The 23,981-nt window shown below is 41.4% G+C and overlaps 1 non-coding gene across 1 annotated transcript; it reads left to right on the top strand.

The window, feature by feature from the left end:
* The first annotated feature begins 11,712 nt into the window (after positions 1 to 11,712).
* TRNAA-UGC (transfer RNA alanine (anticodon UGC)) lies at positions 11,713 to 11,784 on the top strand. The gene has a single exon. It is a non-coding gene; the product is annotated as a tRNA-Ala (tRNA).
* Positions 11,785 to 23,981: the final 12,197 nt, after the last annotated feature.

Genomic DNA, 23,981 nt, shown 5'->3' with positions numbered 1-23,981 from the left:
GTATTGTAGTATTATGTGAGCTTTGTATTGTAGTATTATATGGGCTTTTTATTGTAGTATTATGTGAGCTTTGTATTGTAGTATTATGTGGGCTTTGTATTGTAGTATTATGTGGGTGCTCTAGTGTAATATTATGTGGGTGATGTAGGGTAGTATTATGTGTCCTCTTATTGTAGTATTATGCTGGCTAGGTATTGTAGTATTATGCGAACTTTGTATTGTTGTATTGTGTGTGCATTGTATTGTAGTATTATGTGAGCTTTGTATTGTAGTATTATATGGGCTCTGTAATTTAGTATTATGTGAGCTTTGTATTGTAGCATTATGTGAGCTTTGTATTGTAGTATTATGTGAGCTTTGTATTGTAGTATTATGTGAGCTCTATGTTGCAGTATTATGCGGTCTTTGTATTGTAGTATTATATGGGCTCTGTATTGTAGTATTATCTGGGCTCTGTATTGTAGTATTATGTGAGCTTTGTATTGTAGCATTATGTGAGCTTTGTATTGTAGTATTATGTGAGCTTTGTATTGTAGTATTAAGTGAGCTTTGTATTGTAGTATTATGCTTGCTTTGTATTGTAGTATTATGCGGCCTTTGTATTGTAGTATTATGTGAGCTTTGTATTATAGCATTAAGTGAGCTTTGTATTGTCGTATTATGTGGACTTTGTATTGTAGTATTATGCTAGCTTTGTATTATAGAATTATGTGAGCTTTGTATTGTAGTATTAAGTGAGCTTGATATTGTAATATTATGTAAGCTTTGAATTGTAGTATTATGTGAGCTTGGTATTGTAGTATTATGTGAGCTTGATATTGTAGTATTATGTGGGCTTTGTATTGCAGTATTATGTGACCTTGGTATTGTAGTATTATGTGAGCTTTGTATTGTAGTATTATTTGAGCTTTGTATTGTAGTATTATGTGGGCTCTGTATTGTAGTATTATGTGGGCTTTTTATTGTAGTATTATGTTAACTTTGTATTGTAGTATTATGTTGGCTTTTTATTGTAGTATTATGTGAGCTTTGTATTGTAGTATTATGTGGGCTTTGTATTGTAGTATTATGTGGGTGCTCTAGTGTAGTATTATGTGAGTGATGTAGGGTAGTATTATGTGTGTTCTTATTGTAGTATTATGTGGGCTTTGTATTGTAGTATTATGTGAGCTTTGTATTGTAGTATTATGTGAGCTTTGTATTGTAGTATTATATGGGCTTTTTATTGTAGTATTATGTGAGCTTTGTATTGTAGTATTATGTGAGCTTTGTATGGTAGTATTATGTGGGCTTTGTATTGTAGTATTATGTGGGTGCTCTAGTGTAATATTATGTGGGTGATGTAGGGTAGTATTATGTGTCCTCTTATTGTAGTATTATGCTGGCTAGGTATTGTAGTATTATGCGAGCTTTGTATTGTTGTATTGTGTGTGCTTTGTATTGTAGTATTATGTGAGCTTTGTATTGTAGTATTATATGGGCTCTGTAATTTAGTATTATGTGAGCTTTGTATTGTAGCATTATGTGAGCTTTGTATTGTAGTATTATGTGAGCTTTGTATTGTAGTATTATGTGAGCTTTGTATTGTAGTATTATGTGGGCCTTGTATTGTAGTATTATGTGGGTGCTCTAGTGTAGTATTATGGGGGTGATGTAGGGTAGTATTATGTGTGCTCTTATTGTAGTATTATGTGGGCTTTGTATTGTAGTATTATGTGAGCTTTGTATTGTAGTATTATATGGGCTTTTTATTGTAGTATTATGTGAGCTTTGTATTGTAGTATTATGTGAGCTTTGTATGGTAGTATTATGTGGGCTTTGTATTATAGTATTATGTGGGTGCTCTAGTGTAATATTATGTGGGTGATGTAGGGTAGTATTATGTGTCCTCTTATTGTAGTATTATGCTGGCTCTGTATTGTAGTATTATGCGAGCTTTGCATTGTTGTATTGTGTGTGCTTTGTATTGTAGTATTATGTGAGCTTTGTATTGTAGTATTATATGGGCTCTGTATTTTAGTATTATGTGAGCTTTGTATTGTAGCATTATGTGAGCTTTGTATTGTAGCATTATGTGAGCTTTGTATTGTAGTATTATGTGGGCTCTGTATTGTAGTATTATACGGGCTTTGTATTGTAGTATTATGCGGGTTTTGTATTGTAGTTTTATGTGAGCTTTGTATTGTAGTATTATGTGAGCTTTGTATTGTAGTATTATGTGAGATTTGTAGTGTAGTATTAAGTGAGCTTTGTATTGTAGCATTATGTGGGCTTTGTATTGTAGTATTATGTGGGCCTTCTATTGTAGTATCATGTGAGCTTAGTATTGTAGTATTATGTGAGCTATGTATGGTAGTATTATGTGTGCTTTGTATTGTAGTATTATGCGGGCTTTTTATTGTAGTATTATATGGGCTCTGTATTGTAGTATTATGTGGGCTCTGTATTGTAGTATTATGTGAGCTTTGTATTGTAGCATTATTTGAGCTTTGTATTGTAGCATTATGTGGGCTTTGTATTGTAGTATTATGCAGGCTTTTTATTGTAGTATTATGTGAGCTTTGTATTGTAGTATTATGTGAGCTTTGTATTGTAATATTAAGTGAGCTTTGTATTGTAGCATTATGTGAGCTTTGTATTGTAATATTATGTGAGCTTTGTATTGTAGTATTAAGTGAGTTTTGCATTGTAGTATTATGTGAGCTTTGTATTGCAGTGTTATGTGGGCTTTGTATTGTAGTATTAAGTGAGCTTTGTATTGTAGTATTATGCTGGCTCTGTATTGCAGTATTATGTGGGCTCTGTATTGCAGTATTATGCGGGCTTTCTATTGTAGTATTATGTGAGCTTTGTATTGTAGTATTATGTGAGCTTTGTATTGTAGTATTATACGGGCTTTGTATTGTAGTTATATGCGGGTTTTGTATTGTAGTATTATGTGAGATTTGTATTGTAGTATTAAGTGAGCTTTGTATTGTAGTATTATGTGAGCTTTGTATTGTAGTATTATGTGAGCTTTGTATTGTAGTATTAAGTGAGCTTTGTATTGTAGTATTATGTGAGCTTTGTATTGTAGTATTATGTAAGCTTTGTATTGTAGTATTAAGTGAGCTTTGTATTGTAGTATTATGCTTTCTTTGTATTGTAGTATTATACGGGCTTTGTATTGTATTATGTGAGCTTTGTATTGTAGTATTATGCTTTCTTTGTATTGTAGTATTATACGGGCTTTGTATTGTAGTATTATGTGAGCTTTGTATTATAGTATTAAGTGAGCTTTGTATTGTAGTATTATGCTGGCTTTGTATTGTAGTTTTATGTGAGCTTTGTATTGTAGTATTAAGTGAGCTTTGTATTGTAGTATTATGCGGGCTCTGTATTGCAGTATTATGTGAGCTTTGTATTGTAGTATTATGAGGTTTTGTGTTGTAGTATTATGCTGGCTTTGTATTGTAGTATTATGTGAGCTTTGTATTGTAGTTTTATGCGGGCTTTGTATTGTAGTATTATGCGAGCTTTGTATTGTAGCATTATGTGTGCTTTCTATTGTAGTATTATGTGAGCTCTGTATGGTAGTATTATGTGGGTGCTATATAGTAGTATTATATAGACACTTTATTGCAATATTATGTGGGCTCTGTATTGTAGTATTATGTGAGTTTGTATTGTAGTATTATGTGGGATTTGTATTGTAGTATTATGTGAGCTCTGTATTGTATTATGTGAGCTCTGTATTGTAGTATTATGTGGGTTCTATATAGTAGTATTATATAGACACTTTACGGCAATAAATATGTGGGCTCTGTATTGTAGTATTATGTGAGCTCTGTATGGTATTATGTGGGTGCTATATAGTAGTATTATATAGACACTTTATGGCAATAAATATGTGAGCTCTGTATGGTAGTATTATGTGGTTGCTATATAGTAGTATTATATAGACACTTTTTATGGCAATATTATGTGGGCTCTGTATTGTAGTATTATGTGAGCTCTGTATAGTAGTATTATGTGGGTGCTATATAGTAGTATTATATAGACACTTTATGGCAATATTATGTGAGCTCTGTATTGCAGTATTATATAGGCTCTGTATGGCGGTATTATGTAGGTGCCATGTAGTAGTATTATGTGGACATTTTATGGTAGCATTATATAGGCTCTGTATGGCGGTATTCGTTGTGCACTGACATTACTAATTTTTAACGTTTTCAACCTATAATAATCCCAAATAGTAACATTTATAAACCCCCCCCCATATTAGTACCAACCCCACAGTACCATACAATACTGCCGGTATAATGTTTCCACTCCAGGGCCTGTATCTGATAAAACATGTTCCCCGGTTCATTCATTTTGCTCCTGAGATTCTTTGACTTTTTGTGGTTTTGATTGGTGCCGACCAACTCCGCCAACTTTGTAAAAACAGGTTAAGCTTAGCCAGGATGGGGCGTAGCCGCGCGCCGCTGACAAATTAATCATAATTTATGGCACAAAAGTGGTGAAAATTATAAGAGAAAAATTCTCCAGTTCCCAAATGAGGAGCATTTCTTGTGGTGGCAAAAGGCAGCTGTAAGTAAATTTATTAAAGGGGAAGTGCCCAGTGATTGGCTGCAGCGCTCTATGTCCCTGAATTTGCCCATACAGGCTATACAGGGGATGCAGCTCAGTGGTAGAGCGCATGCTTTGCATGTATGAGTCCTTGGCTTCAGTCCCCGACATCTCCGTATATTGTGATAAATAGCTGGAAAAGCTTCCAAATATTCCGGGAACTGATAAATGTGCAGAACTTCATCTCTCTGGATGTAACAGAAGATTAGTGAGAAATGTCATCCAAACATGTTCTTAAAGGGGTTTTCTTTAAAAAAACCATGGTGGTATCTAAAAAAAACCCATAATAATAATAATTGCCTTCACGATTGTGCTGCACCACTGTCTGTGTTTCCTGCCGGTCACCTCATTTTCTGTTCTGGCGTGGGTAAAATGTTACCATTGATTGACTGCAGTGGTCACGTGACATCCCCAATCAGAAAACGAAGAGATGAGACCGGAAGGAATATGGAAGATAAGTATCTGCTCCTTTATATTGTTGGACAACCATGGATTCATTTTTAAATACTAGTTTAAAACCCCTTTAATTTGGAGGATTTTATGTAAAGTAACTTACAGACACCAGGGGGCAGACTTGTAGACACAAGGCACGTATGATCTACGCCCGTCCATCCCAACAAAGAAAGTTATAAAAAATGTAAAAATAGTATTACATGAGCCGTTGTCGCCTGTCACACAGAAACATCACATCCCACCACAAGCATGAGGGACTCGAACATGCGATACCACCCATACTACACTGTACTACCTATGAAGTGCAGAGAATCACCCAACCTGTCACTGTTTAACTGTCAATTAACTTATATCCTCACCTCCAGCGGGATCTGATAGGGTGATAAGGATCTGATGATGAAGCATACACTACCTACCACCTACCATTATATGGACCCGATATAATGCTCCATACAGAATAATGGGCCCCATATAATGCTCCATACAGAATAATGGACCCCATATAATGCTCCATACAGAATAATGGGCCCCATATAATGCTCCATACAGGATAATGGACCCCATATAATGCTCCATACAGAATAATGGGCTCATTATAATGCTCCATACAGAATAATGGACCCCATATCATGCTCCATACAGAATAATGGACCCGATATAATGCTCCATACAGAATAATGGGCCCATATAATGCTCCATACAGGATAATGGACCCCATATAATGCTCCATACAGAATAATGGGCTCATTATAATGCTCCATACAGAATAATGGACCCCATATCATGCTCCATACAGAATAATGGACCCCATATAATGCTCCATACAGAATAATGGGCCCCATATAATGCTCCATACAGACTAATGGACCCCATATCATGCTCCATACAGAATAATGGGCCCCATATAATGTTCCAAACAAAATAATGGACAATATATAATGCTCCATACAGAATAATGGCCCCCATATAATTCTCCATGCAGTATGGGCCCCATGTAATGATCCATACAGTATGGGCCCCATATATTGCTCCATACAGTATGAGCCCCATATAATTCTTCATCCAGTATGGGCCCCATATAATGCTCCATACAGTATGGGCCCCATATAATGCTCCAGAGTCGGAAGACACCGAACTGCGGAGGAACGTGGAGAGATGAGTATCGCGAGCAGTTTAAACCAATGTGGGACGCGGTGCCAGCGCCCGTGCTGTACTGCTCTGCCAGCTGTATAGTGGCCGCTTCCAGGTACTGCACAGCTGACCCTATTCATATGAATAGAGTGGATCTGCAGTACCCGCTGTGGCCACTATGCTGTTGTCGGTGCTGTGCTGTTCCAGTCTGCAAATAATCACATCCAACCGGCACCAAGAACAGCTGATCACGCGTGCCGGGGGTCACGTCCCCATTAATCTGATATTGGTCGCCTATCCTAAGGGTAAGCCATCAATATAAGAGTGCTGGACATCCCCTTTAACTGTTGCCACTACCCCTAAACCAACTAATGGTAAATCCCTCCCTCACTTATCATTATGTGCTGCTAATGTTACGTAACAACATTCTATATAGTGAAGTCACAACCAGACATAGAGATGGTAAATATTATTTATTTTTAGGAATATTTGGACAAATAATGGAATATATGAGGATATCATAGTCGGGGCTGCAGCTGTTATCAGCATCTCTGCACATGATGAAATCAGGGTCTCTATGAAGCAGATGAGGGATCTGTGGATCATTATGGAAATGATCTGTAACTTCTGCAGATTTCTGTAAAGAGAAGACGCCAAATTATTACATCTCATCAATAGATTCCCAGTAAAAAGTTAATAATCAGCTGGAAAATATAAAAAGCAAATTCTAATATCTACTTACATGAAGGACAAGTCATTCTGATCTAATTCCTCAATGTTCTCCAGACTTGGATCATCCTTCTATGAAAAGGAGAAAAGAACAATTACTTATATGTCACATGTGATCTAGATATCATGGGGCAGCGGGAATGAGAGGTGACTTACCATCGGGTGTTTTTGGGGTGTTCATGGCCCTTCATGCTTGGTAAGATGTTGACCAAAGCTGATGGTAAACTAAAGAGAGATCAGAACAGCAGGAAGTTACAGGTGATATTTTTTACAGTTTTGTAATGAATGTAGTGTTAATGTATGCATTGCTCCCTTACCTGGGCTGGGGTTCAGTATGTTCTCCACCACTGTCTGCACCATGAACATGGTGCTTCAATGGAAGCAGTGGTTACGGCACAGGGGGCACAGAGGGTTGGAGCGGAGCCATCTAGTAATACATCCCTGATGGAATGTGTGGTCACATGGAAGGACCGTGACCTGCTCTCCGATCTCATATTCGGTCATACAGATGATACATGACTCGGCCTCCTCCTGTGCGGTTACATCCCTTGTTGGGAGATTTGCAATTAGCAGTGCTCTCCTGCGAACCCAATGCTGCCGCCTCTGCCGCACAGGTAGATTTTGTGCAGGTGGCTCCACAGCATTGCTGTCGCTCTGACGTCCATCACTGGTAGAAGGTCTTTCCTCGTCTCTTGGAGGAGACCGTCCATCACTGGTAGAAGGTCTCTCCTGCACAGGTAGGTTTTGTGCAGGTGGCTCCACCTGTGGCAGTGGTGGTGTCATCACACCCACTTCCTCCAGTTGAATGGGTGGGAGGGGACGGCCTCCATCCCTGCTGCTCTCTCCTGTTGTTCCGGAGGGCTCCGCAGGGGCTGGTCTTAGAGGAGAGCGGCTTCTATCCCTGCTCTCTTCCTGTCCTCTACGCCGTGGAGGATCTCTGGCCCGTCTCCCTCTCCTCTCAGTGACAGCATTGCTGTCTCTCTGACGTCCATCACTGGTAGAAGGTCTTTCCTGATCTCTTGGAGGAGACCTCCTTCCATCACTGGTAGAAGGTCTTTCCTGATCTCTTGGAGGAGACCTCCTCCGTCCATGGACAATTATGGCCTGACCTATAAACAAATTTATCAGAATTATTTCCAATTTTAGTAAACACTTTTGGGCTATAGTGATGGGTCCTTCTACTGCCGTGGTGCTTAGGGAGAGGGGAACCCTAGAAAGAATTGACTTTATTTTGGCCTTAGTTAACCTGCACTGTCTGTCCTGAAATGTGTCCCCTCATACCCCAGGGATATCTCCTCCCAGGAAAGCCCTATAGTGTGGGAATATTGTGGATCTCCCCCAAATATTTCACTTACCTTGATTTTCTGGTCGGCGCAGCCATGCCTCATTGTCAGCAATCAGCTGGCGCAGCTCCCGGGCGCTCATGACTTAGGTACCTGGAGCTGGCTGATAGAATATTGGAGAACTAAGCTCTCCGGTGGCACCGGTGTTATTGTGCTCTGATCAAAGATCAAGAAGAATAAATGGAAGTAATCACCAGATGTGTAACACAAACTAGTTCGCTCTTCCACAACCAAAGTGAAGTCTCAGCAAAAGCATCAACTCAAGAAATGGCGCTGATGTCACAGTGCTCAGAGATTATATACCCTCAGGACATTCCATGATGTCATTATGACATCATAACTGAGTGACCCCCTAATCCTGAGCATTGTGACATCAGAGCAGCCAGGCCGCCATGTTTGCTGCCAACTGGTGAATGAGGCAGAGAATGTGGAATAGAAATATCCCATCTGATTAATAGAATATAAATGTATATAAATCTGTGTTGGAAAAGATAGAAAAATCAGTTTTCTCCATGTTTGTAAATAGTCGTTTTTTCGCTTTGGTAGATATTATATACATGTTATATATGGTATAAATTATCCTCTGCTGTAAATGATAAGAATGGAATGTTATTCTTTATCATTTATAGTTGTGGGTGATACATTATTGCTAAACAATAAACAACTCACCGACCTGTCAGGGAAATGATCAGGTTATATAAATGAGTGAAAATAGAATAAATAATAATAGAAGGTAAAGTATACAAATGCCTCTAAAAAAAAAAGTCATCAGTGTTTTTACTTTTCTGTACCACCAGGGCCGTCCTACATGACATACATGGATTTTATGTGGGTGTCACGTGCCCCTATAATAATGTGTCCCTATCACTCAGTTACCCCAAATCCACAAAACTGTCTATTAGAACAAGAGCTGGACTGGTAATCTTCCTACCTGGCAGATTCCCTGTGGACACCTCGGGTGGGCTGGTCAGTGGATCACCAGCAAGGTGCAGATTTTGGAGAAGGAGATGGTGAAGTTGCCCTCCTAAAGTATAACAATAGTAACTATAACAATAGTATGTTTGCATATTATTGCGCTCCAGAGTGCTACTTTATTTGTTGGTTATATATGGAGATGGCTACTCTTAGTAAGCACCTGTACACACCGGTTTTCTGTTTTGGAAGTGAGGAGTGAGGGTCAGTCTTTTGATATTTGTATACATTTACATACATATACATATATTTGTAGGATTTCTGACTGATCACTCCATCCCTAAGCCTCAGGAGGTTTTAATTATAGCAGGATCTTACCCTCCCGTATACATGTAGACTTTAGTATAAGATTGGATTCACACCAGGTAGGTTCCAGGTGACGAGAGTCGCCTTACCGTGGCTGTCGGATACACATGAATTGGCCAATTTATGCGCTAAGAATTCTCATTTATTTCTATTTTCTAGAGCAGTAATGCTATTCAAATTTCATATTTTTCATGTTTGCATGCTATAGCGCTACAGAGTGCTACTTTATTTGTTAGTCATATATAGAGATGGCTACTCTTAGTAAGCACCTGTACAGACCAGTTTTCTGTTTTGGAAGTGACGGTCAGTCTTTTGATAGCTGTTATTGATAACCAGGGAACATTTTGGGCTAATGGCCCCTTTCCCTGGCTAGTAATATCAGCCCCCAGCACACGGCTTTCCCTCTGCTGGTTATGAAAATTTGGCCAGAGCCCACTCTGTTTTTTTAAATTTAATTCTTTATTTTACACATAATGTACCCTAGGGGTGCTGACTACAATTTCCATCATTGTCTCTTGCTCGGCGCTGATCTCAGGCAACAATGATGTGAGCTGCATTCAGCTCCCGGCGCCTGTCCGGCACTCCGGCATTCAAAAGTCCCACGTTAGAGCTACTGTCAGACCTGGTGGCTTGAACTCCGGTAACCTTGTAGAGTTCAAAGCCACCGGGTCTCCCGGCAGCTGCAAGGCCCAGAAATCTCATGGGAAACTTTGAGGGACATTTTAGGTTTTGGGAGTTTCCAGCTGCTGGAACACCTAGAGGCTGCGAACTAAGGTTACCTTAGGTGTCTATTTTACTGTGCTTGTTAATAAAAAAAAAATAAGTGGGGTCCCTCGTCATTTTCATAATCAGCAAAGGGAAAGTCAACGGCTGGTGGCTGATATTAATATTCTGGGAACAGGTCAATACCCATTACGGTTCCCAGGCTATTAATATCAGCGCACAGCTGTTTGCTTAGCCTTTATTGATTATTAAAGGGGAGACCCCAAACAAAAATTGATGTGGGGTCCCCCTATATTCACTAACCATCAAAGGCTAAACAGACAGCTGCGGGCTTATATTAATAGCTTAGGAAGTGGCCATGGTTATTGGCCCCCTCCTAGACTAAAAACATCAGCTCTCATCCGCCGCAGAAATGGCGCATCAATAAAATGTGAAAAATCTGATGCTTAGCCTCCGATTTTCCCACTTGCCCTGATGCGATGACAAGTGGGTTAATGATTGTGGGGTTGACGTCAGCTGTTTTATGGCCGCTAATATCAAGTCCACAAGTTAGTAATGGAGAGGCATCTATAAGACTCCCTATTACTAACCCAATAGTCAGATTGTAAAAAAAACCACCCAGAATAAAGTCCTTTATTTTAAATAAAGACAAACACTCTTTTATTGAAATAAAAATAAAAAAGTATTATACTCACCTTTATGTCTAATCCACCGAAGTCCTTGTTCCCGGTAAAAGAGAAAAAATTAAAAAACACCATAATGCTCACCTTAACACCTAATCCCTGATACCCTTGTCACCAGTAAACTACAAAAAATAGTAAACCACCATAATACTCACCTGTCCGCCGTGAATATAATCCATACTGTCCCATGACAGTCCGGATGACTTGGAGAGCAGTCACATCAGCAGTCACTAATGTGACTGCTCTCGACGACAGCCCGCTCACACTGACACAAGAGTGTATTCTCTCCTGCAGGTGATGCCGCCTTTCTACCGCTGCTGATGGCCTGCAACCAATCATCAGACATAAGCAATGTCAGGAGATCATCATGGGGTGCAGTGCTTGTCACGGTGCATATCTGGGAGGTAAGTGCTCTTTGCTTTCTTCTTATTTGATTGGGACAATCGAAAAGCGCCATCCAGTAGGGAACAATCTCTTTAAAATATGGGAAAAGGAGAATTGCATTTTTTTTTAATCTGTTCAAAAAAAGATGTAAAAAATAAAATCGCCTCCTTTTTTCCCCATATTTTAAATATAAACAAATAATAAAAAATTAAAGAAAAATAGTTTCGTCTTGTCCCTAATAGTCCAGACTATGAGAATATGATGTTATTTATGCTGCATGATTATAAAAGAGAAAAAATAATAGAGAAAATCTATTAGTAGATAGTCATAGATTAGTGTCTCTTGGAGATGAGAACAAATCCCTGGGTGTCCATACAGGGGATGTAGCTCAGTGGTAGAGCGCATGCTTTGCATGTATGAGGCCCTGGGTTCAATCCCTGACATCTCTATGTTTTGTGATAAAAAAAAAAACTAGAAAAGTTTCCAAACATTCAGGAATCTGATACGTGTGAGTATACAGCGGTTCGTCTGTCTGGGTGTAACACAGAAACTGCACACAGAACTAAATATCAGATAGGGACTAGTGTTGAGCAACACTAAAATGCTCGGGAGCTCGCCGTGATACTCGGTTGCCGGACCCGAGCAATGAACCCAATGTCCCTATGGGAGACCCGAGCATTTTTGCGGCGGCACCCCCGGCAGTCTGTAGAAAGCCTAAAAAGTGCCCAAAACGATAGTGACAGTGCTCAAATGACACGGGGACAGCATGGGGATCGCCCCAGGAAGCATTTCTGACCCCCAGGTCACTGCTGTCAATAACGTGGTCAGAGGTATTAAGCCACTTTTACGGGCTCACAATAGAAGGTTCAAAAATGAAACTGAAACTGTTTTCCTGTGAAATATGTTAAGGAACATCCTTTCCAGGGTAATGACTTGTGTATAAGGTAAAATAAATAACCAAAAACAAAAATACTCCTCCACACCTTGGGCTATGTTCACAAGTAGCATTTTTTATGCGTTTTTGCACTTTTGCATTGCTTTCAACCGTGACAAATGCAATCACCGGGAAATGTCATTTTAACATTTTACAACCTTATCTGGCCATGTGCTGTGTGACACATGCATACAGTGCTGAAAAGACATGGGAACAGCATGGGGAAGACCCCTGGATGCATCTCTGACACCTAGGTCACTGCCTAAAAGTGTGCCCATCAGAAATGATCCTTGCCGCATCAGAAGATGCAGACTTGCAACTATCCCCGTGCAAGTCCTTGTCCCAGGGCAGTGTTCAATTGTACCTCCCCCATTCCTTGCAATGAAAGAGCAAGTATGCAGCCTGCCACCCACTCACCCACCCCCAGGCTGCAATACCATACTGCTTGCTTGCTTGCACTTGAAATTGGGCCTTTTAGGCATGTGGAGGCGGAATCTGGCCACCACGTCATGGCTGCGTCGGCGGCCTGGTATCCATACTCAGTCCCCAGCCGCCCGGCGGCCGGGTGTCCACGCTTGGTCCGCAGCCGCCGGGGGTGGTCGGGTGTTTACGCTTGGTCCCCATCCGCCAGGGGGCGGCCGGGTGTCCATACTCGGTCCCCAGCCGCCCCGCGGCCGGGTGCCCACACACGGTCCCCAGCCGCCTGGGGGCGGCTGGGTGTCCATAAACGATCCCCAGCTGCCCCTATTTGTCTCGGTGCGCCTTATACACAAGCGCGCATACCAAAACATTACCTGTGACCTCCCCAGTGCATTTAGTGGGAAGGACAGCCTAACCACAAACACGTGGACAAGTGAATGTGGCCAGGGATGGTCCATCTCACTGACGCCTTCACACTGGGTTAATATTGTGGAAGCCGGGATACAGCTGGACACTGTGATGCAACACGTCCTCCAGACATAGAGGATTGCGGGTCCTGGGTCAATCAGGCTTCAACACAAAGTTCAGAAGGTAAACAGCAGCAATGGTCGGCCTCCTACACAACGAGTAAATTATTTATGATCATGAGGCTATCCATCTCATTAGCTTTCTGTTCCTTGGAATGCAAGCTCATGTATGTAGTAGCGGCTAGGCCTGAGGTGGTCAACGTTTTGGCGCATATCCTACCTCCTCCGAGGATTTCTGGATGTTATCCTGCTACTATCCCAGTTCTATGACTCCTGTTAAAACAAAGCTTCAGGTGATGAATGATGGATGAGGTGGTGGCAAAGGAGAAAGAGCAGGAGGAACAGGGACCATTCACATCAATATCAGGCCAGTCAACCACACATGTCTTGTAGGATATATTTCTGTACCAAAAGGAGCGGTTCGGCTACACAGTTATAGGGCATACAGTGAGTGCAATGCCTACCAAAAATTTCGAGGCACTCCAAAGCCCCTTGGAAGTGACATGGAGGTCAGAGGGCCTTAACTAAACCATTTTTTCCATTTATAGCAACTGGGACTCCAGTACACTGTTGGCCTTAGCAGTGAATGGAAGAGTCGTGGAGGTTAGAGGTAACTGAAAACAACATTTCAATGCCCCTTGGAAGAGCTGTGTAGTTCACAGTGGTTTAACAAGACCATTTTAATGCCCCTTGGAAGAGACGTGGAGGTCACAGTAGCTTAACAAGATGGTTTTAATGCCCCTTAGGAGAGACATGGAGGTCACAGTAGCTTAACAAGATGGTTTTAATGCCCCTTGGAAGAGTGGTGGAGGTTACAGTGGAATAAAAAGACAATATCAATGCCCCTTGGAAGAGACGTGGAGTTCAGAGTGGTTTAACAAGACGGTTTTAATGCCCCTTGGAAGAGACGTGGAGTTCAGAGTGGTTTAACAAGACGGTTTTAATGCCCCTTGGAAGAGACGTGGAGGTCACAGTAGCTTAACAAGACGGTTTTAATCCCCCTTGGAAGAGACGTGGAGTTCAGAGTGGTTTAACAAGATGGTTTTAATGCCCCTTGGAAGAGACGTGGAGGTCACAGTATCTTAACAAGACCGTTTAAATGCCCCTTGGAAGAGACGTGGAGGTCACAGTAGCTTAACAAGACGGTTTTAATGCCCCTTGGAAGAGACGTGGAGTTCAGAGTGGTTTAACAAGACGGTTTTAATGCCCCAACCAACCGCGACCAATCAGCGAGATTGGCGCTTAATTTAAACAGCGCTATGAGCTCCCGACGGCAAGTGTGAACGGAGGACCGAGGAGCGGCACCGCCGGTCGGGATGCTTCTGCTGCGAGCAGCCGCTCATCTCCCAGCTGCTGGCAACGGAAGTACCCGCACAGGCAGCACCGCTCCTCGGTCCTCACTAATACGACGCTGATTGGTTGCGGCCGCCGGCCCCGACCAATCAGCGATTTTGGTGGCAAATTGAAACACCGCTCTGCTGATTGGTCGCTACCGCCAGCCGCGACCAATCAACGATTTTGGCGAAAAATTTAAACAATGCTCTGTTGATTGGTCGCGAATTCCAGCCGCGACCAATCAGCGAGATTGGCACCAAATTTAAACAACGCTCTGCTGATTGGTCGCGGACGGCAGACGCGACCAATCAGCGAGATTGACGCCAAATTTAAACAATGCTCTGCTAATTGGTCTCAGTCGCCGGCCTCGAACAATCAGCAGTATTGGCGCAAAATTTAAATTCCGATCTGCTGATTGGTCGCGACCGCCGGGCGTGACCAATCAGCGATTCTGGCGCCAAATGTAAACCCCGCTCTGCTGATTGATCGCGGTGGCCGGCCGCGACCAATCAGCAATTTTGGTGCCAAATTTAAACAACACTCTGCTGATTGGTCGCTGTCGCCGGCCGCAACCAATCAGCAGTATTAGCGCCAAATTTAAACACCGCTCTGCTGATTAGTCGAAACCAATATATAGAAAGGATATAAACGAGCTTGAAAAGGTACAAAGGAGGGTAACAAAATTAATAAGTGGAATGGAGGGACTGCAATACCCAGAGAGGTTGGCAAAACTAGGACTATTCATCCTGGAAAAGAGAAGGTTGAGGGGGGACATAATAAATGTGTACAAATATGTTAGGGGACAGTATAGAGACCTTGCCCGGGATTTGTTCAAAAGGAGGGATATTACGGTAACAAAAGGGCATTCATTAAGACTGGAAGAGAAAAGGTTCCAGCACCAGCATAGGAAGGGGTTCTTTACGGTAAGAGCAGTGAAAATATGGAATTCACTGAGTGAGAAGACGGTAATGTCGGATTCACTAAACCAGTTCAAGCGGGGACTGGATGCATTTCTAGATACCAGGCAGATTTCAGCATATACTTAAAAATAGAATAAAATAGTAAGTTGATACAGGGATTTATTCTGACTGCTGGTTTCAGAGTCGGGAGGGAATTTTTCCTCAGGTGAAGATTGGCCAAATCATTTGGGGTTTTTGCCCTCCTCTGGATCAACTTTAGCAACTACAGAACTTACAGGTCGAACTTGATGGACGCAAGTCTTTATTCGGCTTTACTAACTATATAGTGATGTCACAGTACAGAGATAATACACATAGTGATGTCACAATACAGAGATAATGCACATAGGGATGTCACAGTACATAGATAATGAACATAGTGAGGTCACAGTACAGAGATAATGTATATAGTGATGTCACAGTAGAGAGATAATAAAGACAGTGATGTCACATTACAGACATAATACACATAGTGATGTCACAGTGCAGAGATAATAAACACAGTGATGCCACATTACAGAGATAATACACATAGTAATGTCACAGTAGAGAGATAATAAACACAGTGATGCCACATTACAGAGATAATACACATAGTGATGTCACAGTGCAGAGATAATGCACATAGTGAGGTCACATTACAGAGATAATACACATAGTAATGTCACAGTAAAGAGATAATAAGCACAGTGATGTCACATTACAGAGATAATACACATAGTGATGTCACAGTACAGAGATAATGCACATAGTGATGTCACAGTGCAGAGATAATGCAGATAGTGAGGTCACAGTACAGAAATAATGAACATAGTGAGGTCACAGTGCAGAGATAATGCAAATAGTGAGGTCACAATACAGAGATAATGCACATAGTGAGGTCACAGTACAGAGATAATGCACATAGTGAGGTCACAGTAGAGAGATAATAAACATAGTGATGTCACATTACCGAGATAATACACATACACATAGTGATGTCACAGTACAGAGATAATGCACATAGTGATGTCACAGTAGATAGATAATGCACATAGTGAGGTCACAGTACAGAGATAATGCACATAGTGATGTCACAGTAGAGAGATAATAAACACAGTGATGCCACATTACAGGGATAATACACATAGTGATGTCACAGTACAGAGATAATAAACACAGTGATGTCACATTACAGAGATAATACACATAGTGATGTCACAGTACAGAGATAATGCCCATATTGAGGTCAAAGTACAGAGATAATGCACATAGTGAGGTCACAGTACAGAGATAATGCACATAATGAGGTCACAGTAGAGAGATAATGCACATAGTGAGGTCACATTACAGAGATAATGCACATAGTGAGGTCACAGTACAGAGATAATGCACATAGTGAGGTCACAGTACAGAGATAATGCACATAGTGATGTCACAGTGCAGAGATAATGCACATAGTGAGGTCACAGTACAGAGATAATGCACATAGTGAGGTCACAGTACAGAGATAATGCACATAGTGAGGTCACAGTACAGAGATAATGCACATAGTGAGGTCACAGTGCAGAGATAATGCACATAGTGAGGTCACAGTACAGAGATAATGCACATAGTGAGGTCACAGTGCAGAGATGATGCACATAGTGAGGTCACAGTACAGAGATAACACACATAGTGATGTCACAGTACAGAGATAAAGCACATAGTGAGGTCACAGTAGAGAGATAATAAACACAGTGATGTCACATTACCGAGATAATACACATAGTGATGTCACAGTACAGAGATAATGCACATAGTGATGTCACAGTACATAGAAAATGAACATAGTGAGGTCACAGTACAGAGATAATGCACATAGTGAGGTCACAGTACAGTGCAGAGGCTCTGCAGCCTATCAATTTCTGGTATATATTTTTCACTGCTTGTGTGATCTGTCCTGAAAACTGCATTATATCTCCATGCAATGCTCTGCAGCCTATCAATTTCTGGTATATATTTTTTCACTCCTCTAGCTTTTTTATTCCATGATACTTAAAGGTCATCACACTTACTTTAAGAGTTTATGATCCATGCCGAGTTTACTAGTCTTTTTTTTTTTTTTTTTTCCCTGCACTTTATGGTCTCCTGTTGTCTTTTAAGCTAGTGATTGATTGTTAATGAGTTAAATCTGTGCAGATCTAAGCAGATACGTCCCTATATATTGAGACTTAGTTAAGGGGAGGCATTTATGCGGGGGCATTTATGCATACTTTATCGAAGTGCCATAATTTAGCAAAGTGCCCTGGCAGTTAGAAAATGGCAGTTGGACAGGGCAGGAGACAGGTAAGACATGCAAGACAATTAAACAAACTTGCTTCCAGGTCATCTTTTTGGCAAACAGTATTCACCATTTGTATCTGTGCCATTTATACTCTGGTTGCTACAATCATCCACATTCACCGTTCTCCCACAAATGCGGCACACTTCATCCATATTAATCCCTCACTCCTCTCTTCTCCTATGTACAGTTGTCATGCTCTCTTCACAATGTTATACCACGCAGATCCATTCATTCCCACCATACAACGCAGGAAACGCTCTCACAAATCACTCAATCATCTGCTCACTCTCTGTATCTTCCTTCTATTAGTCGCAGGTGATATTTCTCCCAACCCATGACCCTCCAGTAATAATAACACTAACTCTTTCCCTGTTACATTCAGAAACCCTGCTAATCTCATTAATATTCCCTGCATATCTTCTGTCTCATTCAACTGTGCCCTTTGGAATGCGCGCTCAGCTTGTAATAAACTGTCTTACATCCATGACTTTTTCCTCTCTAATTCCCTCAACCTTCTGGCTCTCACTGAAACCTGGATCCAGCAGTCGGACACCACCGCCGCTGCAGCTCTCTCCTATGGTGGCCTACATTTCTCTCATACCCCGCGACCTGACAACAGATCAGGTGGAGGTGTTGGTCTGCTTCTTTCAACAAAATGTACTTTTCAGGTTATCCCCCCTGTACCCTCCCTTATCTTCCCGTCCTTTGAGGCCCACACAGTCAGACTCTACCGGCCCTTCTCCCTGCGAGTGGCGGTTGTCTATCGCCCCCCAGGTCCCCTCCATCAATTCCTGGATCACTTTGCTGCCTGGCTTACAAATTTTCTATCCTGCGACATCCCCACGATAATCATGGGAGACTTTAACATCCCAATTGGCGATTCTCTTTCCCCATCTGCCGCTCACCTTTTATCGCTAACCTCCTCCTTCGGCCTTTCACAGCTTGCTAATTCTCCTACACATGAGGACGGGAACACATTGGACCTGATCTTCTCCCGGCTTTGCTCAGTACATGACTTTACTAACTCTCCCCTTCCACTCTCTGACCATAATCTTCTTTCATTCTCTGTCAAGAACTGTGACTCTACTCAAGACACTCCCACCGTCCACACTTATAGAAATTTACGCGCCATTAACACCCAGAAATTTATAAAAAGGTTGCAATCATCATTGGCCCCAATCTCCTCCCTCTCATGTCCTGAATCTGCATTGAAGCATTATAACAAAATAATGCTATGCGCCCTGGATGAAGCCGCACCTCCTACACAAAGAACAATTCGGCATAGACGGCGACAACCCTGGCACACGCCTCAAACACGTCTTCTCCAGCGGTCCTCCAGGTGCGCTGAACGGCTGTGGAGAAAATCAAATCTGCCCGAAGATTTCCTCCACTATAAATTTATGCTGAAAACATATAACTCTGCCCTTCACCTCTCCAAACAAACCTACTTTAACAACCTCATCATCTCACTTTCCAATAATCCTAAACGACTCTTTGACACGTTTCATTCTCTCCTCAATCAAACAGCACAGGCCCCGACCACCGACCTCAGCGCTGACGATCTGGCTAACTATTTCAAAGAAAAAATTGACCATATCCGACAGGAAATTTTCTCCCAATCCCCAAATGTTATGCATGCTCCCCCCCGCCACATTGTATCTTGCTCATTTTCTGACTTCGAACCAGTCACGGAAGATGAAGTGATCAGGCTCCTTGCATCTTCTCGCCCTACCACCTGCACCAGCGACCCTATTCCCTCACATCTCCTTCAGTCCCTTGCTCCAGCTGTCACCTCTCACCTAACTAAAATTTTCAACCTTTCCCTCTCATCTGGTATCTTTCCCTCTTCTTTTAAACACGCCAGCATACAACCATTACTTAAAAAACCATCCCTCGACCAGAACTGCACGGCCAACTACAGACCTGTTTCCAATCTTCCCTTTATCTCTAAACTCCTGGAACGCCTGGTCCACTCCCGTCTAATCCGCTATCTCTCAGACAACTCTCTTCTTGACCCTTTACAATCTGGTTTCCGCTCTTTACATTCTACTGAAACTGCCCTCACTAAAGTCTCTAATGATCTACTAACAGCTAAATCTAATGGTCACTACTCCCTGCTGATTCTCCTGGATCTCTCTGCAGCATTTGACACTGTGGATCACCAGCTCCTCCTCACTATGCTCCGCACTATTGGCCTCAAGGACACGGTTCTCTCCTGGTTCTCCTCTTATCTCTCTGACCGCTCCTTCTCTGTGTCTTTCCCCAGCTCCTCCTCCTCCCTACTTCCTCTTACTGTCGGGGTTCCACAAGGATCAGTCCTAGGCCCCCTTCTTTTCTCCTTATACACTGCTCCTATTGGACAAACAATCAGTAGATTCGGTTTTCAGTACCATCTCTATGCTGATGACACCCAATTATACACCTCTGCTCCGGACATCACCCCTGCATTACTACAAAAGACCAGTGATTGTCTTTCTGCTGTGTCTAACATTATGTCCTCCCTCTACCTAAAACTGAATCTGTCAAAAACTGAACTACTCGTCTTTCCTCCCTCCATTAATCTACCTGTGCCCGATATTGCCATCTCCGTTTGTGGCTCAACCATTACTCCCCAGCTACAAGCCCGCTGTCTTGGGGTCATTTTTGATTCAGATCTTTCTTTCACTCCTCACATCAAATCACTCGCTCGTTCATGTCATCTACACCTCAAAAACATCTCAAGAATCAGGACTTTTCTCACCTTTGACTCGGCAAAAACTCTTACTGTCGCTCTTATTCATTCTCGTCTTGACTATTGCAACGCTCTACTAATCGGTCTCCCTCTTACTAAACTCTCCCCTCTCCAATCCGTCCTGAACGCAGCAGCCAGGATCATATTCCTCGCCAACCGCTACACCGATGCCTCTTCCCTGTGCCAGTCATTGCATTGGTTGCCCATCCAATATAGAGTTCGTTTTAAACTTATCACGCTTACCCACAAAGCGCTCCATGCTTCAGTACCCCCCTACATCTCCTCCCTTGTCTCAGTCTACCACCCTACATGTGCCCTCCGTTCTGCAAATGACTTGAAACTAAAATCCTCCATAATCCGAACTTCCCACTCCCGTCTCCAAGATTTCTCGCGTGCTGCGCCAATTCTCTGGAATGCACTACCCAGGACAGTTCGATTAATTCCCAATACCCACAGTTTCAAGCGAACCCTAAAAACACATTTCTTTAGACTGGCGTATCACCTAAACACACTCTGTCCATCCCAGCTTTCCCCCATATTAAAATCTTCTTCAACTTCGGGTTCAAACCAACCATGCACATAAAAGCCTCTGTCAGGACTGCACACATACTGGCTGGCGACCAGTCCATGTATTATTATTTATCCTATTCAGTATATCAAGGCTGCATTATACAATATATGTACTTTTTACCTTTTGTGTCTCCCCCACTTCCTCATAGACTGTAAGCTCGCGAGCAGGGCCCTCACTCCGTTCGATATGAGATATGCTTATTCTGTATTGTCTGTATAAGTCCCCCCTAAAATTTGTAAAGTGCTGCGGAATATGTTGGCGCTATAAAAATAAACTATTATTATTATTATTATTATTATTATTAGAGATAATAAACACAGTGATGTCACAGTACAGAGATAATAAACACAGTGATGTCACATTACAGAGATAATACACTTAGTGATGTCACAGTACAGAGTCACTAAACACAGTGATATCACATTACAGAGATAATACACATAGTGATGTCACAGTACAGAGAAAATGCACATAGTGATGTCACAGTACAGAGATAATGCTCATAGTGAGGTCACAGTACAGAGGTAATGCACATAGTGAGGTCACAGTACAGAGATAATAAACAAAGTGATGTCACAGTACAGGGATAATAAACAAAGTGTTGTCACATTACAGAGATAATACACATAGTGATGTCACAGTACAGAGATAATGCACATAGCGATGTCACAGTGCAGAGATAATGCACATAGTGAGGTCACAGTACAGGGATAATGCACATAGTGAGGTCACAGTAGAGAGATAATAAACACAGTGATGTCACATTACAGACATAATACACAGTGAGGTCACAGTACAGAGATAATGCACATAGTGAGGTCACAGTACAGGGATAATGCACATAGTGAGGTCACAGTAGAGAGATAATAAACACAGTGATGTCACATTACAGAGATAATACACATAGTGATGTCACAGTACACAGATAATAAGCACAGTGATGTCAAGTTACAAAGATAATACACAAAGTGATGTCACAGTACAGAGATAATAAACACAGTGATGTCACGTTACAGAGATAATGCACATAGTGATGTCACAGTACAGAGATAATGCACATAGTGAGTTCACTGTACAGAGATAATGCACATAGTTAGGTCACAGTACAGAGATAATAAACACAGTGATGTCACAGTACAGGGATAATACACATAGTGATGTCACAGTACAGAGATAATGCACATAGTGATGTCACAGTACTGAGATAATGCACATAGTGAGGTCACTGTACAGAGATAATGCACATAGTTAGGTCACAGTACAGAGATAATAAACACAGTGATGTCACGTTACAGAGATAATGCACATAGTGATGTCACAGTACAGAGATAATGCACATAGTGAGTTCACTGTACAGAGATAATGCACATAGTTAGGTCACAGTACAGAGATAATAAACACAGTGATGTCACAGTACAGGGATAATACACATAGTGATGTCACAGTACAGAGATAATGCACATAGTGATGTCACAGTACTGAGATAATGCACATAGTGAGGTCACTGTACAGAGATAATGCACATAGTTAGGTCACAGTACAGAGATAATAAACACAGTGATGTCACAGTACAGGGATAATACACATAGTGATGTCACAGTACAGGGATAATGCACATAGTGATGTCACAGTACATAGATAATGCACATAGTGAGGTCAGAGTACATAGATAATGCACATAGTGAGGTCACAGTAGAGAGATAATAAACACAGTGATGTCACATTACAGAGATAATACACATAGTGATATCACAGTACAGAGATAATAAACACAGTGATGTCGCATTACAGAGATAATACACATAGTGATGTCACAGTACAGAGATAAAGCACATAGTGAGGTCACAGTAGAGAGAAAATAAACACAGTGATGTCACATTACAGAGATAATACACATAGTGATGTCACAGTACAAAGATAACAAGCACAGTGATGTCATGTTACAGAGATAAAACACATAGTGATGTCACAGTACAGAGATAATAAACACAGTGATGTCACATTACAGAGATAATACACATAGTGAGGTCACAGTACAGAGATAATGCACATAGTGATGTCACAGTGCAGAGATAATGCACCTAGTGAGATCACAGTAGTGAGATAATAAACACAGTGATGTCATATTGCAGAGATAATACACATAGTGATGTCACATTACAGAGATAATACACATAGTGATGTCACAATACAGATATAATAAGCACAGTGATGTCATGTTACAGAGATAATACACATAGTAATGTCACAGAACAGAGATAATGCACATAGTGATGTCACAGTACAGAGATAATGCAAATAGTGATATCATGTTACAGAGAGAATACACATAGTGATGTCACAGTACAGAGATAATAAGCACAGTGATGTCACATTACAGAGATAATACACATAGTGATGTCATAGTACAGAGATAATGCACATAGTGGGGTCACAGTACATAGATAATGCACATAGTGAGTTCCCACTACAGAGATAATGCACATAGTGAGGTCACAGTAGAGAGATAATAAACACAGTGATGTCACATTACAGAGATAATGCACATAGTGATGTCACAGTACAGAGATAATGCACATAGTGAGGTCACATTACAGAGATATTACACGTAGTGATGTGACAGTACAGAGATAATGCACACAGTGATGTCACAGTACATAGATAATGCACATAGTGAGGTCACAGTACAGAGATAATGCACAGAGTGAGGTCACAATTGAGTGATAATAAACACAGTGATGTCACATTACAGAGATAATACACATAGTGATGTCACAGTACAGAGCTAATGCACATAGTGAGGTCATAGTACTGAGATAATACACATAGTGAGGTCACAGTACAGAGATAATGCACATAGTGAG

The sequence above is a fragment of the Phyllobates terribilis genome, unplaced genomic scaffold (assembly GCF_046119375.1).
Source record: "Phyllobates terribilis strain yellow unplaced genomic scaffold, ASM4611937v1 Scaffold_517__1_contigs__length_1237599, whole genome shotgun sequence".
Lineage (NCBI taxonomy): Eukaryota > Metazoa > Chordata > Amphibia > Anura > Dendrobatidae > Phyllobates > Phyllobates terribilis.
This window is presented reverse-complemented; position numbering and strand designations above follow the sequence as displayed.